Below are 19,924 nucleotides of genomic sequence, written 5' to 3' on the forward strand. Positions count from 1 at the left end.
CTACGACGGTACGATCCGTGACGCTCCAGCGTCGTAACAATATCGCTCCAGCGTCGTAGACTGCTGTCACACTTTGCAATCTACGACGCTGGAGCGATAATTTCATGACGTATGTGCGATGTAGAAGCCGTTGGTTACTATGCGCACATCGTATACGATATATGTTACACCATGCAATCATGCCGCCACAGCGGGACACTAGACGACGAAAGAAAGTTTCAAACGATCTGCTACGACGTACGATTCTCAGCGGGGTCCCTGATCGCAGGAGCGTGTCAGACACTGCGATCTCGTAACTATATCGCTCAAACGTCACGAATCGTGCCGTCGTAGCGATCAAAATTGCACTGTGTGACGGTACCCTAAGGGAACACCCACCGAGCCCCGAACCTGTAGCTCCAGGACAGATATGTCAGGTAAAGCAGCTTCCATCTCTTGGTACCACATCTATAATCTGTACATCCTTAACTCTGCAAAGTCCTTTGTGCTTAGTGCACAAAAAAAAACTGCTTCACGGGGAACACCCACCGAGCCCCGAACCTGCAGCTCCAGCACAGATATGTCAGAGAAAACAGCTTCTACCTCTTGGTACCACCTACATGATCTATACATCCTTAACTCTGCAAAGTCCTTTGTGCTCAGTGCATGAAGAAAGAACTGCTTCACAGGGAACACCCACCGAGCCCCGAACCTGCAGCTCCAGGACAGATATATCAGAAAAAGCAGCTTCTACCTCTTGGTACCACCTACATGATCTATACATCCTTAACTCTGCAAAGTCCTTTGTGCTCAGTGCACAAAGAAAGAACTGCTTCACTGGGAACACCCACCGAGCCCCGAACCTGCAGCTCCAGGACAGATCTGTCAGAGAAAGCAGCTTCTACTTCTTGGTACCACCTACATGATCTATACATCCTTAACTCTGCAAAGTCCTTTGTGCTCAGTGCATGAAGAAAGAACTTCTTCACGGGGAACACCCACCGAGCCCCGAACCTGCAGCTCCAGGACAGATGTGTCAGAGAAAGCAGCTTCTACCTCTTGGTACCACCTACATGAGCTATACATCCTTAACTCTGCAAAGTCCTTTGTGCTCAGTGCACAAAGAAAAAACTGCTTCACTGGGAACACCCACCGAGCCCCGAACCTGCAGCTCCAGGACAGATATGTCAGAGAAAGCAGCTTCTACCTCTTGGTACCACCTACATGATCTATACATCCTTAACTCTGCACAGTCCTTTGTGCTCAGTGCACAAAGAAAGAACTGCTTCACAGGGAACACCCACCGATCCCCGAACCTGAAGCTCCAGGACAGATATGTCAGATAAAGCAGCTTCCACCTCTTGGTACCACATCTATGATCTGTACATCCTTAACTCTGCAAAGTCCTTTGTGCTTAGTGCACAAAGAAAAAACTGCTTCACGGGGAACACCCACAAAGCCCCGAACCTGCAGCTCCAGCACAGATCTGTCAGAGAAAGCAGCTTCTACCTCTTGGTACCACCTACATGATCTATACATCCTTAACTCTGCAAAGTCCTTTGTGCTCAGTGCATGAAGAAAGAACTGCTTCACAGGGAACACCCACCGAGCCCCGAACCTGCAGCCCCAGGACAGATATATCAGAAAAAGCAGCTTCTACCTCTTGGTACCACCTACATGATCTATACATCCTTAACTGTGCAAAGTCCTTTGTGCTCAGTGCACAATGAAAGAACTGCTTCACAGGGAACACCCACCGAGCCCCGAACCTGCAGCTCCAGGACAGATCTGTCAGAGAAAGCAGCTTCTACCTCTTGGTACCACATCCATGATCTATACATCCTTAACTCTGCAAAGTCCTTTGTGCTCAGTGCAAGAAGAAAAAACTGCTTCACTGGGAACACCCACCGAGCCCCGAACCTGCAGCTCCAGGACAGATCTGTCAGAGACAGCAGCTTCTACCTCTTGGTACCACCTACATGATCTATACATCCTTAACTCTGCAAAGTCCTTTGTGCTCAGTGCACAAAGAAAAAACTGCTTCACTGGGAACACCCACCGAGCCCCGAACCTGCAGCTCCAGGACAGATCTGTCAGAGACAGCAGCTTCTACCTCTTGGTACCACCTACATGATCTATACATCCTTAACTCTGCAAAGTCCTTTGTGCTCAGTGCACAAAGAAAAAACTGCTTCACTGGGAACACCCACCGAGCCCCAAACCTGCAGCTCCAGGACAGATATGTCAGATAAAGCAGCTTCCACCTCTTGGTACCACATCTATGATCTGTACATCCTTAACTCTGCAAAGTCCTTTGTGCTTAGTGCACAAAGAAAAAACTGCTTCACGGGGAACACCCACCGAGCCCCAAACCTGCAGCTCCAGGACAGATATGTCAGAGACAGCAGCTTCTACCTCTTGGTACCACATCCATGATCTATACATCCTTAACTCTGCAAAGTCCTTTGTGCTCAGTGCACAAAGAAAAAACTGCTTCACTGGGAACACCCACCGAGCCCCGAACCTGCAGCTCCAGGACAGATATGTCAGAGAAAGCAGCTTCTACCTCTTGGTACCACCTACATGATCTATACATCCTTAACTCTGCACAGTCCTTTGTGCTTAGTGCACGTAGAAAGAACTGCTTCACAGGGAACACCCACCGAGCCCCGAACCTGCAGCTCCAGGACAGATCTGTCAGAGAAAGCAGCTTCTACTTCTTGGTACCACCTACATGATCTATACATCCTTAACTCTGCACAGTCCTTTGTGCTCAGTGCACAAAGAAAGAACTGCTTCACAGGGAACACCCACCGATCCCCGAACCTGAAGCTCCAGGACAGATATGTCAGATAAAGCAGCTTCCACCTCTTGGTACCACATCTATGATCTGTACATCCTTAACTCTGCAAAGTCCTTTGTGCTTAGTGCACAAAGAAAAAACTGCTTCACGGGGAACACCCACAAAGCCCCGAACCTGCAGCTCCAGCACAGATCTGTCAGAGAAAGCAGCTTCTACCTCTTGGTACCACCTACAAGATCTATACATCCTTAACTCTGCAAAGTCCTTTGTGCTCAGTGCACAATGAAAGAACTGCTTCACAGGGAACACCCACTGAGCCCCGAACCTGCAGCTCCAGGACAGATCTGTCAGAGACAGCAGCTTCTACCTCTTGGTACCACCTACATGATCTATACATCCTTAACTCTGCAAAGTCCTTTGTGCTCAGTGCACAAAGAAAAAACTGCTTCACGGGGAACACCCACCGAGCCCCAAACCTGCAGCTCCAGGACAGATATGTCAGATAAAGCAGCTTCCACCTCTTGGTACCACATCTATGATCTGTACATCCTTAACTCTGCAAAGTCCTTTGTGCTCAGTGCACAAAGAAAGAACTGCTTCACAGGGAACACCCACCGAGCCCCAAACCTGCAGCTCCAGGACAGATATGTCAGAGACAGCAGCTTCTACCTCTTGGTACCACATCCATGATCTATACATCCTAAACTCTGCAAAGTCCTTTGTGATCAGTGCACAAAGAAAGAACTGCTTCACAGGGAACACCCACCGAGCCCCGAACCTGCAGCTCCAGGACAGATCTGTCAGAGAAAGCAGCTTCTACTTCTTGTCACCACCTACATGATCTATACATCCTTAACTCTGCACAGTCCTTTGTGCTCAGTGCACAAAGAAAGAACTGCTTCACAGGGAACACCCACCGAGCCCCGAACCTGCAGCTCCAGGACAGATCTGTCAGAGAAAGCAGCTTCTACTTCTTGGTACCACCTACATGATCTATACATCCTTAACTCTGCAAAGTCCTTTGTGCTCAGTGCACAAAGAAAGAGCTGCTTCACTGGAAACACCCACCGAGCCCCGAACCTGCAGCTCCAGGACAGATCTGTAAGAGAAAGCAGCTTCTACTTCTTGGTACCACCTACATGATCTATACATCCTTAACTCTGCAAAGTCCTTTGTGCTCAGTGCACAAAGAAAGAACTGCTTCACAGGGAACACCCACCGAGCCCCGAACCTGCAGCTCCAGGACAGATCTGTAAGAGAAAGCAGCTTCTACTTCTTGGTACCACCTACATGATCTATACATCCTTAACTCTGCACAGTCCTTTGTGCTCAGTGCACAAAGAAAGAACTGCTTCACAGGGAACACCCACCGAGCCCCGAACCTGCAGCTCCAGGACAGATCTGTCAGAGAAAGCAGCTTCTACCTCTTGGTACCACCTACATGATCTATACATCCTTAACTCTGCAAAGTCCTTTGTGCTCAGTGCACAAAGAAAGAAGTGCTTCACTGGAAACACCCACCGAGCCCCGAACCTGCAGCTCCAGGACAGATCTGTCAGAGAAAGCAGCTTCTACTTCTTGGTACCACCTACATGATCTATACATCCTTAACTCTGCAAAGTCCTTTGTGCTCAGTGCACAAAGAAAGAACTGCTTCACAGGGAACACCCACCGAGCCCCGAACCTGCAGCTCCAGGACAGATCTGTCAGAGAAAGCAGCTTCTACCTCTTGGTACCACATCCATGATCTATACATCCTTAACTCTGCAAAGTCCTTTGTGCTCAGTGCACAAAGAAAGAACTGATTCTCAGGGAACACCCACCGAGCCCCGAACCTGCAGCTCCAGGACAGATATGTCAGATAAAGCAGCTTCCACCTCTTGGTACCACATCTATGATCTGTACATCCTTAACTCTGCAAAGTCCTTTGTGCTCAGTGCACAAAGAAAGAACTGCTTCACTGGGAACACCCACCGAGCCCCGAACCTGCAGCTCCAGGACAGATCTGTCAGAGAAAGCAGCTTCTACCTGTTAGTACCACCTACATGATCTATACATCCTAAACTCTGCAAAGTCCTTTGTGCTCAGTGCACGAAGAAAGAACTGCTTCACTGGGAACACCCACCGAGCCCCGAACCTGCAGCTCCAGGACAGATATGTCAGATAAAGCAGCTTCCACCTCTTGGTACCACATCTATGATCTGTACATCCTTAACTCTGCAAAGTCCTTTGTGCTTAGTGCACAAAGAAAAAACTGCTTCACGGGGAACACCCACCGAGCCCCGAACCTGCAGCTCCAGGACAGATATGTCAGAGAAAGCAGCTTCTACCTCTTGGTACCACCTACATGATCTATACATCCTTAACTCTGCACAGTCCTTTGTGCTCAGTGCATGAAGAAAGAACTGCTTCACAGGGAACACCCACCGAGCCCCGAACCTGCAGCTCCAGGACAGATATATCAGCTTCTACCTCTTGGTACCACCTACATGATCTATACATTCTTAACTCTGCAAAGTCCTTTGTGCTCAGTGCACAAAGAAAGAACTACTTCACAGGGAACACCCACCGAGCCCCGAACCTGCAGCTCCAGGACAGATCTGTCAGAGAAAGCAGCTTCTACCTCTTGGTACCACATCCATGATCTATACATCCTTAACTCTGCAAAGTCCTTTGTGCTTAGTGCACAAAGAAAAAACTGCTTCACGGGGAACACCCACCGAGCCCCGAACCTGCAGCTCCAGGACAGATCTGTCAGAGAAAGCAGCTTCTACCTATTAGTACCACCTACATGATCTATACATCCTTAACTCTGCAAAGTCCTTTGTGCTCAGTGCACAAAGAAAGAACTGATTCTCAGGGAACACCCACCGATCCCCGAACCTGCAGCTCCAGGACAGATGTGTCAGATAAAGCAGCTTCCACCTCTTGGTACCACATCTATGATCTGTACATCCTTAACTCTGCAAAGTCCTTTGTGCTTAGTGCACAAAGAAAAAACTGCTTCACGGGGAACACCCACCGAGCCCCGAACCTGCAGCTCCAGCACAGATATGTCAGAGAAAGCAGCTTCTACCTCTTGGTACCACCTACATGATCTATACATCCTTAACTCTGCAAAGTCCTTTGTGCTCAGTGCATGAAGAAAGAACTGCTTCACAGGGAACACCCACCGAGCCCCGAACCTGCAGCTCCAGGACAGATATATCAGAAAAAGCAGCTTCTACCTCTTGGTACCACCTACATGATCTATACATCCTTAACTCTGCAAAGTCCTTTGTGCTCAGTGCACAAAGAAAGAACTGCTTCACAGGGAACACCCACCGAGCCCCAAACCTGCAGCTCCAGGACAGATCTGTCAGAGAAAGCAGCTTCTACCTCTTAATACCACATCCATGATCTATACATCCTTAACTCTGCAAAGTCCTTTGTGCTGAGTGCACAAAGAAAGAACTGATTCTCAGGGAACACCCACCGAGCCCCGAACCTGCAGCTCCAGGACAGATATGTCAGATAAAGCAGCTTCCACCTCTTGGTACCACATCTATAATCTGTACATCCTTAACTCTGCAAAGTCCTTTGTGCTTAGTGCACAAAGAAAAAACTGCTTCACGGGGAACACCCACCGAGCCCCGAACCTGCAGCTCCAGCACAGATATGTCAGAGAAAGCAGCTTCTACCTCTTGGTACCACCTACATGATCTATACATCCTTAACTCTGCAAAGTCCTTTGTGCTCAGTGCATGAAGAAAGAACTGCTTCACAGGGAACACCCACCGAGCCCCGAACCTGCAGCTCCAGGACAGATATATCAGAAAAAGCAGCTTCTACCTCTTGGTACCACCTACATGATCTATACATCCTTAACTCTGCAAAGTCCTTTGTGCTCAGTGCACAAAGAAAGAACTGCTTCACAGGGAACACCCACCGAGCCCCGAACCTGCAGCTCCAGGACAGATCTGTCAGAGAAAGCAGCTTCTACCTCTTAATACCACATCCATGATCTATACATCCTTAACTCTGCAAAGTCCTTTGTGCTGAGTGCACAAAGAAAGAACTGATTCTCAGGGAACACCCACCGAGCCCCGAACCTGCAGCTCCAGAACAGATATGTCAGATAAAGCAGCTTCCACCTCTTGGTACCACATCTATAATCTGTACATCCTTAACTCTGCAAAGTCCTTTGTGCTTAGTGCACAAAGAAAAAACTGCTTCACGGGGAACACCCACCGAGCCCCGAACCTGCAGCTCCAGCACAGATATGTCAGAGAAAACAGCTTCTACCTCTTGGTACCACTTACATGATCTATACATCCTTAACTCTGCAAAGTCCTTTGTGCTCAGTGCATGAAGAAAGAACTGCTTCACAGGGAACACCCACCGAGCCCCGAACCTGCAGCTCCAGGACAGATATATCAGAAAAAGCAGCTTCTACCTCTTGGTACCACCTACATGATCTATACATCCTTAACTCTGCAAAGTCCTTTGTGCTCAGTGCACAAAGAAAGAACTGCTTCACTGGGAACACCCACCGAGCCCCGAACCTGCAGCTCCAGGACAGATCTGTCAGAGAAAGCAGCTTCTACTTCTTGGTACCACCTACATGATCTATACATCCTTAACTCTGCAAAGTCCTTTGTGCTCAGTGCATGAAGAAAGAACTTCTTCACGGGGAACACCCACCGAGCCCCGAACCTGCAGCTCCAGGACAGATGTGTCAGAGAAAGCAGCTTCTACCTCTTGGTACCACCTACATGAGCTATACATCCTTAACTCTGCAAAGTCCTTTGTGCTCAGTGCACAAAGAAAAAACTGCTTCACTGGGAACACCCACCGAGCCCCGAACCTGCAGCTCCAGGACAGATATGTCAGAGAAAGCAGCTTCTACCTCTTGGTACCACCTACATGATCTATACATCCTTAACTCTGCACAGTCCTTTGTGCTTAGTGCACGTAGAAAGAACTGCTTCACAGGGAACACCCACCGAGCCCCGAACCTGCAGCTCCAGGACAGATCTGTCAGAGAAAGCAGCTTCTACTTCTTGGTACCACCTACATGATCTATACATCCTTAACTCTGCACAGTCCTTTGTGCTCAGTGCACAAAGAAAGAACTGCTTCACAGGGAACACCCACCGATCCCCGAACCTGAAGCTCCAGGACAGATATGTCAGATAAAGCAGCTTCCACCTCTTGGTACCACATCTATGATCTCTACATCCTTAACTCTGCAAAGTCCTTTGTGCTTAGTGCACAAAGAAAAAACTGCTTCACGGGGAACACCCACAAAGCCCCGAACTTGCAGCTCCAGCACAGATATGTCAGAGAAAGCAGCTTCTACCTCTTGGTACCACCTACATGATCTATACATCCTTAACTCTGCAAAGTCCTTTGTGCTCAGTGCATGAAGAAAGAACTGCTTCACAGGGAACACCCACCGAGCCCCGCACCTGCAGCTCCAGGACAGATCTGTCAGAGAAAGCAGCTTCTACCTCTTGGTACCACATCCATGACCTATACATCCTTAACTCTGCAAAGTCCTTTGTGCTCAGTGCACGAAGAAAAAACTGCTTCACTGGGAACACCCACCGAGCCCCGAACCTGCAGCTCCAGGACAGATGTGTCAGAGAAAGCAGCTTCTACCTCTTGGTACCACATCTATGATCTCTACATCCTTAACTCTGCAAAGTCCTTTGTGCTCAGTGCATGAAGAAAGAACTGCTTCACAGGGAACACCCACCGAGCCCCGAACCTGCAGCTCCAGGACAGATATATCAGAAAAAGCAGCTTCTACCTCTTGGTACCACCTACATGATCTATACATCCTTAACTCTGCAAAGTCCTTTGTGCTCAGTGCACAAAGAAAGAACTGCTTCACAGGGAACACCCACCGAGCCCCGAACCTGCAGCTCCAGGACAGATCTGTCAGAGACAGCAGCTTCCACCTCTTGGTACCACCTACATGATCTATACATCCTTAACTCTGCAAAGTCCTTTGTGCTCAGTGCACAAAGAAAGAACTGCTTCACAGGGAACACCCACCGAGCCCCGAACCTGCAGCTCCAGGACAGATCTGTCAGAGAAAGCAGCTTCTACTTCTTGGTACCACCTACATGATCTATACATCCTTAACTCTGCACAGTCCTTTGTGCTCAGTGCACAAAGAAAGAACTGCTTCACAGGGAACACCCACCGATCCCCGAACCTGAAGCTCCAGGACAGATATGTCAGATAAAGCAGCTTCCACCTCTTGGTACCACATCTATGATCTCTACATCCTTAACTCTGCAAAGTCCTTTGTGCTTAGTGCACAAAGAAAAAACTGCTTCACGGGGAACACCCACAAAGCCCCGAACCTGCAGCTCCAGCACAGATATGTCAGAGAAAGCAGCTTCTACCTCTTGGTACCACCTACATGATCTAAACATCCTTAACTCTGCAAAGTCCTTTGTGCTCAGTGCACAAAGAAAGAACTGCTTCACAGGGAACACCCACCGAGCCCCGAACCTGCAGCTCCAGGACAGATCTGTCAGAGAAAGCAGCTTCTACCTCTTAATACCACATCCATGATCTATACATCCTTAACTCTGCAAAGTCCTTTGTGCTGAGTGCACAAAGAAAGAACTGATTCTCAGGGAACACCCACCGAGCCCCGAACCTGCAGCTCCAGAACAGATATGTCAGATAAAGCAGCTTCCACCTCTTGGTACCACATCTATAATCTGTACATCCTTAACTCTGCAAAGTCCTTTGTGCTTAGTGCACAAAGAAAAAACTGCTTCACGGGGAACACCCACCGAGCCCCGAACCTGCAGCTCCAGCACAGATATGTCAGAGAAAACAGCTTCTACCTCTTGGTACCACCTACATGATCTATACATCCTTAACTCTGCAAAGTCCTTTGTGCTCAGTGCATGAAGAAAGAACTGCTTCACAGGGAACACCCACCGAGCCCCGAACCTGCAGCTCCAGGACAGATATATCAGAAAAAGCAGCTTCTACTTCTTGGTACCACCTACATGATCTATACATCCTTAACTCTGCAAAGTCCTTTGTGCTCAGTGCACAAAGAAAGAACTGCTTCACTGGGAACACCCACCGAGCCCCGAACCTGCAGCTCCAGGACAGATCTGTCAGAGAAAGCAGCTTCTACTTCTTGGTACCACCTACATGATCTATACATCCTTAACTCTGCAAAGTCCTTTGTGCTCAGTGCATGAAGAAAGAACTTCTTCACGGGGAACACCCACCGAGCCCCGAACCTGCAGCTCCAGGACAGATGTGTCAGAGAAAGCAGCTTCTACCTCTTGGTACCACCTACATGAGCTATACATCCTTAACTCTGCAAAGTCCTTTGTGCTCAGTGCACAAAGAAAAAACTGCTTCACTGGGAACACCCACCGAGCCCCGAACCTGCAGCTCCAGGACAGATCTGTCAGAGAAAGCAGCTTCTACTTCTTGGTACCACCTACATGATCTATACATCCTTAACTCTGCACAGTCCTTTGTGCTCAGTGCACAAAGAAAAAACTGCTTCACAGGGAACACCCACCGATCCCCGAACCTGAAGCTCCAGGACAGATATGTCAGATAAAGCAGCTTCCACCTCTTGGTACCACATCTATGATCTCTACATCCTTAACTCTGCAAAGTCCTTTGTGCTTAGTGCACAAAGAAAAAACTGCTTCACGGGGAACACCCACAAAGCCCCGAACCTGCAGCTCCAGCACAGATATGTCAGAGAAAGCAGCTTCTACCTCTTGGTACCACCTACATGATCTATACATGTATAAATCGGAGAACAAAAGGAGCATGAAGTAAGAATATTTTGTAATAAACAAATGTCTTTATTGGTACAAAAAATAGCTAAAAAACAGTAATACAGTCCAATAGGAGGTGTGCCCAAACGAGCACAGGAAAGGGGACCACCCCCCCGTAACCCCCATACAGATACTCAATGAATACCAGAGGGAAAACAAGAGAAAAACCCCCACATCTCATCACATGATGAGTAAACCCAAATATCCCTCAGCTAATATAACAGGGTGACCAAGTAACAAGCTATGTAGATAATAATGGCAAGACAGAGCTGAAGGGTAGGCTTACCAATGGAGGGCACAGGAGGGGGTCCCACCGGACAAGAGAAAACGCCCCGACGCGCGTTTCGCGGCTAGAAAGCGCCGCTTCCTCAAGGGGATAGACATCCGGTGGTGCAGGACCTTGTAATAACCCCCCTGACCCCGGTCACATGGGAATAGGCGGCCAATCCGAGCGGCGCCAGCGGCGCATGCGCACTGCGGCGGACAGGCCAGGAGTGAGGACCCGGCGTCAGGCCGAGTGCGCAGGCGCCGGGAAAGACCCGGAGACCGCGCACAAGGCACATAGACGCCCGTCCACACACCAAAGCCGCCCGTGCACAGCGCGATGCGCACAGCCGCACGGGTGAGCAAATGGAAGGAGCAATGTGGCCGATATATACATATATGGAGACAATAGAGGAGGGTGTCATTATGTGGTAGGGACAGTATGATGGTATCCAATTATCCACAAATAAGTGCCTAAACTATACAATAGGTCGCCAACCTGCCCACCCACCAGAGTAGCGTCCACAAGTAATAGGCGGGTACATATGTCGGCAACATATAAAGCAGGGCAATGCCAACGCATAGCGCAACCATACCATATATAAACCCACCTGACCCCCTGACACATCCTAAATAGAGTATCCCACCAGTATATAATATACAAATGGAGGTGAGGGGGAGGGGGAGAAACGAGAGCAGCAGTACATAATACACGAATATCAACACAGACACCCGCACAGCCATAAGATGAGCAAAATGAACATATGATATGATAGATGGTACAATATGTACATACAATAATCGTATATTGAGAGAAAACAACAAAATGGCCGATATATAAAGCTGTAAAAACAATACAGAAGGGTGTCATTATGTGGAAAGTATGAAAAGCCGCCAAACCCACCAACAAGTCCACAATAAAATAATCCACTAGTGTGTAGTACACAAGTGGAGATGGGGGGAGGGGACAAAAACAGAAACAATAGTGCATAATACATAAATGCCACCAATGACACCCGCACGGCCATAAATAAACAAACTGAACACATGATATTATAAATACCACGATATGTACATACAATGGTCATATGAAAAAGATGTATATATATGTGCATATAGTCCATATAAAATAAATAACTTGCTCCAGGCTGTCACGACTCCATGTATGCGAGCAGCAGGATGTAAAACGGTATCTATTCCATGTGAGAACAGGATCAGGAGGGCCCATAAATGGAAAGTGTTACTGGAGATAAAAGAACAAAAGATTAAAATCATGACAAAAAAACACACAAATAAAAATCATTAAAAACAAAAAGTCCGGAGGGACAATGATGGGACACAACAAGAGCTAAACTCAAAGTGCGCTAAAGATAAGGGGCGAAGCTCAAGGATTCGTTTAGACCCTTAGGGGCCAAAGTATCAAGTAGAACAATCCACTTAGATTCGATCCTAGCCAGACATTTTTTATAGTCCCCACCTCTTATACCAAGGTGGAGTGCATCAATCCCCCTGATGACAAGTAATTTGTCATTACAGTTATGATGCTGTCTGAAATGGCGTGGAATTGTTTTGAGATCAGCTACTGTGGGCGCCGTCTTGGCCGCGCCAATGTCCCGCACGTGCTCACGAACACGGACCCTAAGCTCGCGGGTCGTGAGCCCGACATATATCTTTGGGCACGGACAGGTCGCATAATAGATTATATTAGTAGAATTACAGGTTATGCGCTGTCTAATCTGAAATGTTTTTAGGCCATCACTTGAGGCGAAGTCAAAGCAGCGAAGGACATTGGCGCAGGCAAGACAGCGCCCACACGGAAAGCAACCCGGACGGGGACCCCCAGTGCCTAAGAAATTTGTAGGAGCTGGAACATAGTGGCTCCTAACCAACATATCATTAAGACTCCTACACCTTTTGGGAGTCATCAAGGGAGAGCTACCCAGAACAGCACGCAGGGAAGGCTCAGTGTGAAGCACGGGCCAATGTTTGGGGAACACCCACCGAGCCCCGAACCTGCAGCTCCAGCACAGATATGTCAGAGAAAGCAGCTTCTACCTCTTGGTACCACCTACATGATCTATACATCCTTAACTCTGCAAAGTCCTTTGTGCTCAGTGCATGAAGAAAGAACTGCTTCACAGGGAACACCCACCGAGCCCCGCACCTGCAGCTCCAGGACAGATCTGTCAGAGAAAGCAGCTTCTACCTCTTGGTACCACCTACATGATCTATACATCCTTAACTCTGCAAAGTCCTTTGTGCTCAGTGCACAAAGAAAAAACTGCTTCACGGGGAACACCCACCGAGCCCCAAACCTGCAGCTCCAGGACAGATATGTCAGATAAAGCAGCTTCCACCTCTTGGTACCACATCTATGATCTGTACATCCTTAACTCTGCAAAGTCCTTTGTGCTTAGTGCACAAAGAAAAAACTGCTTCACGGGGAACACCCACCGAGCCCCAAACCTGCAGCTCCAGGACAGATATGTCAGAGACAGCAGCTTCTACCTCTTGGTACCACCTACATGATCTATACATCCTTAACTCTGCAAAGTCCTTTGTGCTCAGTGCACAAAGAAAAAACTGCTTCACTGGGAACACCCACCGAGCCCCGAACCTGCAGCTCCAGGACAGATATGTCAGAGAAAGCAGCTTCTACCTCTTGGTACCACCTACATGATCTATACATCCTTAACTCTGCACAGTCCTTTGTGCTTAGTGCACGTAGAAAGAACTGCTTCACAGGGAACACCCACCGAGCCCCGAACCTGCAGCTCTAGGACAGATCTGTCAGAGAAAGCAGCTTCTACTTCTTGGTACCACCTACATGATCTATACATCCTTAACTCTGCACAGTCCTTTGTGCTCAGTGCACAAAGAAAGAACTGCTTCACAGGGAACACCCACCGATCCCCGAACCTGAAGCTCCAGGACAGATATGTCAGATAAAGCAGCTTCCACCTCTTGGTACCACATCTATGATCTGTACATCCTTAACTCTGCAAAGTCCTTTGTGCTTAGTGCACAAAGAAAAAACTGCTTCACGGGGAACACCCACAAAGCCCCGAACCTGCAGCTCCAGCACAGATCTGTCAGAGAAAGCAGCTTCTACCTCTTGGTACCACCTACATGATCTATACATCCTTAACTCTGCAAAGTCCTTTGTGCTCAGTGCATGAAGAAAGAACTGCTTCACAGGGAACACCCACCGAGCCCCGAACCTGCAGCTCCAGGACAGATATATCAGAAAAAGCAGCTTCTACCTCTTGGTACCACCTACATGATCTATACATCCTTAACTGTGCAAAGTCCTTTGTGCTCAGTGCACAATGAAAGAACTGCTTCACAGGGAACACCCACCGAGCCCCGAACCTGCAGCTCCAGGACAGATCTGTCAGAGACAGCAGCTTCTACCTCTTGGTACCACCTACATGATCTATACATCCTTAACTCTGCAAAGTCCTTTGTGCTCAGTGCACAAAGAAAAAACTGCTTCACGGGGAACACCCACCGAGCCCCAAACCTGCAGCTCCAGGACAAATATGTCAGATAAAGCAGCTTCCACCTCTTGGTACCACATCTATGATCTGTACATCCTTAACTCTGCAAAGTCCTTTGTGCTTAGTGCACAAAGAAAAAACTGCTTCACGGGGAACACCCACCGAGCCCCAAACCTGCAGCTCCAGGACAGATATGTCAGAGACAGCAGCTTCTACCTCTTGGTACCACATCCATGATCTATACATCCTAAACTCTGCAAAGTCCTTTGTGCTCAGTGCACAAAGAAAGAACTGCTTCACAGGGAACACCCACCGAGCCCCGAACCTGCAGCTCCAGGACAGATCTGTCAGAGAAAGCAGCTTCTACTTCTTGTTACCACCTACATGATCTATACATCCTTAACTCTGCACAGTCCTTTGTGCTCAGTGCACAAAGAAAGAACTGCTTCACAGGGAACACCCACCGAGCCCCGAACTTGCAGCTCCAGGACAGATCTGTCAGAGAAAGCAGCTTCTACTTCTTGGTACCACCTACATGATCTATACATCCTTAACTCTGCAAAGTCCTTTGTGCTCAGTGCACAAAGAAAGAGCTGCTTCACTGGAAACACCCACCGAGCCCGAACCTGCAGCTCCAGGACAGATCTGTAAGAGAAAGCAGCTTCTACTTCTTGGTACCACCTACATGATCTATACATCCTTAACTCTGCACAGTCCTTTGTGCTCAGTGCACAAAGAAAGAACTGCTTCACAGGGAACACCCACCGAGCCCCGAACCTGCAGCTCCAGGACAGATCTGTCAGAGAAAGCAGCTTCTACCTCTTGGTACCACATCCATGATCTATACATCCTTAACTCTGCAAAGTCCTTTGTGCTCAGTGCACAAAGAAAGAACTGATTCTCAGGGAACACCCACCGAGCCCCGAACCTGCAGCTCCAGGACAGATATGTCAGATAAAGCAGCTTCCACCTCTTGGTACCACATCTATGATCTGTACATCCTTAACTCTGCAAAGTCCTTTGTGCTCAGTGCACAAAGAAAGAACTGCTTCACTGGGAACACCCACCGAGCCCCGAACCTGCAGCTCCAGGACAGATATGTCAGAGACAGCAGCTTCTACCTCTTGGTACCACCTATATGATCTATACATCCTTAACTCTGCAAAGTCCTTTGTGCTCAGTGCACAAAGAAAGAACTGCTTCACTGGGAACACCCACCGAGCCCCGAACCTGCAGCTCCAGGACAGATCTGTCAGAGAAAGCAGCTTCTACCTGTTAGTACCACCTACATGATCTATACATCCTAAACTCTGCAAAGTCCTTTGTGCTCAGTGCACGAAGAAAGAACTGCTTCACTGGGAACACCCACCGAGCCCCGAACCTGCAGCTCCAGGACAGATATGTCAGATAAAGCAGCTTCCACCTCTTGGTACCACATCTATGATCTGTACATCCTTAACTCTGCAAAGTCCTTTGTGCTTAGTGCACAAAGAAAAAACTGCTTCACGGGGAACACCCACCGAGCCCCAAACCTGCAGCTCCAGGACAGATATGTCAGAGAAAGCAGCTTCTACCTCTTGGTACCACCTACATGATCTATACATCCTTAACTCTGCACAGTCCTTTGTGCTCAGTGCATGAAGAAAGAACTGCTTCACAGGGAACACCCACCGAGCCCCGAACCTGCAGCTCCAGGACAGATATATCAGCTTCTACCTCTTGGTACCACCTACATGATCTATACATTCTTAACTCTGCAAAGTCCTTTGTGCTCAGTGCACAAAGAAAGAACTGCTTCACAGGGAACACCCACCGAGCCCCGAACCTGCAGCTCCAGGACAGATCTGTCAGAGAAAGCAGCTTCTACCTCTTGGTACCACATCCATGATCTATACATCCTTAACTCTGCAAAGTCCTTTGTGCTTAGTGCACAAAGAAAAAACTGCTTCACGGGGAACACCCACCGAGCCCCGAACCTGCAGCTCCAGGACAGATCTGTCAGAGAAAGCAGCTTCTACCTATTAGTACCACCTACATGATCTATACATCCTTAACTCTGCAAAGTCCTTTGTGCTCAGTGCACAAAGAAAGAACTGATTCTCAGGGAACACCCACCGATCCCCGAACCTGCAGCTCCAGGACAGATGTGTCAGATAAAGCAGCTTCCACCTCTTGGTACCACATCTATGATCTGTACATCCTTAACTCTGCAAAGTCCTTTGTGCTTAGTGCACAAAGAAAAAACTGCTTCACGGGGAACACCCACCGAGCCCCGAACCTGCAGCTCCAGCACAGATATGTCAGAGAAAGCAGCTTCTACCTCTTGGTACCACCTACATGATCTATACATCCTTAACTCTGCAAAGTCCTTTGTGCTCAGTGCATGAAGAAAGAACTGCTTCACAGGGAACACCCACCGAGCCCCGAACCTGCAGCTCCAGGACAGATATATCAGAAAAAGCAGCTTCTACCTCTTGGTACCACCTACATGATCTATACATCCTTAACTCTGCAAAGTCCTTTGTGCTCAGTGCATGAAGAAAGAACTGCTTCACAGGGAACACCCACCGAGCGCCGAACCTGCAGCTCCAGGACAGATATATCAGAAAAAGCAGCTTCTACCTCTTGGTACCACCTACATGATCTATACATCCTTAACTCTGCAAAGTCCTTTGTGCTCAGTGCACAAAGAAAGAACTGCTTCACTGGGAACACCCACCGAGCCCCGAACCTGCAGCTCCAGGACAGATATGTCAGAGACAGCAGCTTCTACCTCTTGGTACCACCTACATGATCTATACATCCTTAACTCTGCAAAGTCCTTTGTGCTCAGTGCACAAAGAAAGAACTGCTTCACTGGGAACACCCACCGAGCCCCGAACCTGCAGCTCCAGGACAGATCTGTCAGAGAAAGCAGCTTCTACCTGTTAGTACCACCTACATGATCTATACATCCTAAACTCTGCAAAGTCCTTTGTGCTCAGTGCACGAAGAAAGAACTGCTTCACTGGGAACACCCACCGAGCCCCGAACCTGCAGCTCCAGGACAGATATGTCAGATAAAGCAGCTTCCACCTCTTGGTACCACATCTATGATCTGTACATCCTTAACTCTGCAAAGTCCTTTGTGCTTAGTGCACAAAGAAAAAACTGCTTCACGGGGAACACCCACCGAGCCCCGAACCTGCAGCTCCAGGACAGATATGTCAGAGAAAGCAGCTTCTACCTCTTGGTACCACCTACATGATCTATACATCCTTAACTCTGCACAGTCCTTTGTGCTCAGTGCATGAAGAAAGAACTGCTTCACAGGGAACACCCACCGAGCCCCGAACCTGCAGCTCCAGGACAGATATATCAGCTTCTACCTCTTGGTACCACCTACATGATCTATACATTCTTAACTCTGCAAAGTCCTTTGTGCTCAGTGCACAAAGAAAGAACTGCTTCACAGGGAACACCCACCGAGCCCCGAACCTGCAGCTCCAGGACAGATCTGTCAGAGAAAGCAGCTTCTACCTCTTGGAACCACATCCATGATCTATACATCCTTAACTCTGCAAAGTCCTTTGTGCTTAGTGCACAAAGAAAAAACTGCTTCACGGGGAACACCCACCGAGCCCCGAACCTGCAGCTCCAGGACAGATCTGTCAGAGAAAGCAGCTTCTACCTATTAGTACCACCTACATGATCTATACATCCTTAACTCTGCAAAGTCCTTTGTGCTCAGTGCACAAAGAAAGAACTGATTCTCAGGGAACACCCACCGATCCCCGAACCTGCAGCTCCAGGACAGATGTGTCAGATAAAGCAGCTTCCACCTCTTGGTACCACATCTATGATCTGTACATCCTAAACTCTGCAAAGTCCTTTGTGCTTAGTGCACAAAGAAAAAACTGCTTCACGGGGAACACCCACCGAGCCCCGAACCTGCAGCTCCAGCACAGATATGTCAGAGAAAGCAGCTTCTACCTCTTGGTACCACCTACATGATCTATACATCCTTAACTCTGCAAAGTCCTTTGTGCTCAGTGCATGAAGAAAGAACTGCTTCACAGGGAACACCCACCGAGCCCCGAACCTGCAGCTCCAGGACAGATATATCAGAAAAAGCAGCTTCTACCTCTTGGTACCACCTACATGATCTATACATCCTTAACTCTGCAAAGTCCTTTGTGCTCAGTGCACAAAGAAAGAACTGCTTCACAGGGAACACCCACCGAGCCCCAAACCTGCAGCTCCAGGACAGATCTGTCAGAGAAAGCAGCTTCTACCTCTTAATACCACATCCATGATCTATACATCCTTATCTCTGCAAAGTCCTTTGTGCTGAGTGCACAAAGAAAGAACTGATTCTCAGGGAACACCCACCGAGCCCCGAACCTGCAGCTCCAGGACAGATATGTCAGATAAAGCAGCTTCCACCTCTTGGTACCACATCTATAATCTGTACATCCTTAACTCTGCAAAGTCCTTTGTGCTTAGTGCACAAAGAAAAAACTGCTTCACGGGGAACACCCACCGAGCCCCGAACCTGCAGCTCCAGCACAGATATGTCAGAGAAAGCAGCTTCTACCTCTTGGTACCACCTACATGATCTATACATCCTTAACTCTGCAAAGTCCTTTGTGCTCAGTGCATGAAGAAAGAACTGCTTCACAGGGAACACCCACCGAGCCCCGAACCTGCAGCTCCAGGACAGATATATCAGAAAAAGCAGCTTCTACCTCTTGGTACCACCTACATGATCTATACATCCTTATCTCTGCAAAGTCCTTTGTGCTCAGTGCACAAAGAAAGAACTGCTTCACAGGGAACACCCACCGAGCCCCGAACCTGCAGCTCCAGGACAGATCTGTCAGAGAAAGCAGCTTCTACCTCTTAATACCACATCCATGATCTATACATCCTTAACTCTGCAAAGTCCTTTGTGCTGAGTGCACAAAGAAAGAACTGATTCTCCGGGAACACCCACCGAGCCCCGAACCTGCAGCTCCAGAACAGATATGTCAGATAATGCAGCTTCCACCTCTTGGTACCACATCTATAATCTGTACATCCTTAACTCTGCAAAGTCCTTTGTGCTTAGTGCACAAAGAAAAAACTGCTTCACGGGGAACACCCACCGAGCCCCGAACCTGCAGCTCCAGCACAGATATGTCAGAGAAAACAGCTTCTACCTCTTGGTACCACCTACATGATCTATACATCCTTAACTCTGCAAAGTCCTTTGTGCTCAGTGCATGAAGAAAGAACTGCTTCACAGGGAACACCCACCGAGCCCCGAACCTGCAGCTCCAGGACAGATATATCAGAAAAAGCAGCTTCTACCTCTTGGTACCACCTACATGATCTATACATCCTTAACTCTGCAAAGTCCTTTGTGCTCAGTGCACAAAGAAAGAACTGCTTCACTGGGAACACCCACCGAGCCCCGAACCTGCAGCTCCAGGACAGATCTGTCAGAGAAAGCAGCTTCTACTTCTTGGTACCACCTACATGATCTATACATCCTTAACTCTGCAAAGTCCTTTGTGCTCAGTGCATGAAGAAAGAAC

The sequence above is a fragment of the Ranitomeya imitator genome, chromosome 1 (assembly GCF_032444005.1).
Source record: "Ranitomeya imitator isolate aRanImi1 chromosome 1, aRanImi1.pri, whole genome shotgun sequence".
NCBI lineage: Eukaryota > Metazoa > Chordata > Amphibia > Anura > Dendrobatidae > Ranitomeya > Ranitomeya imitator.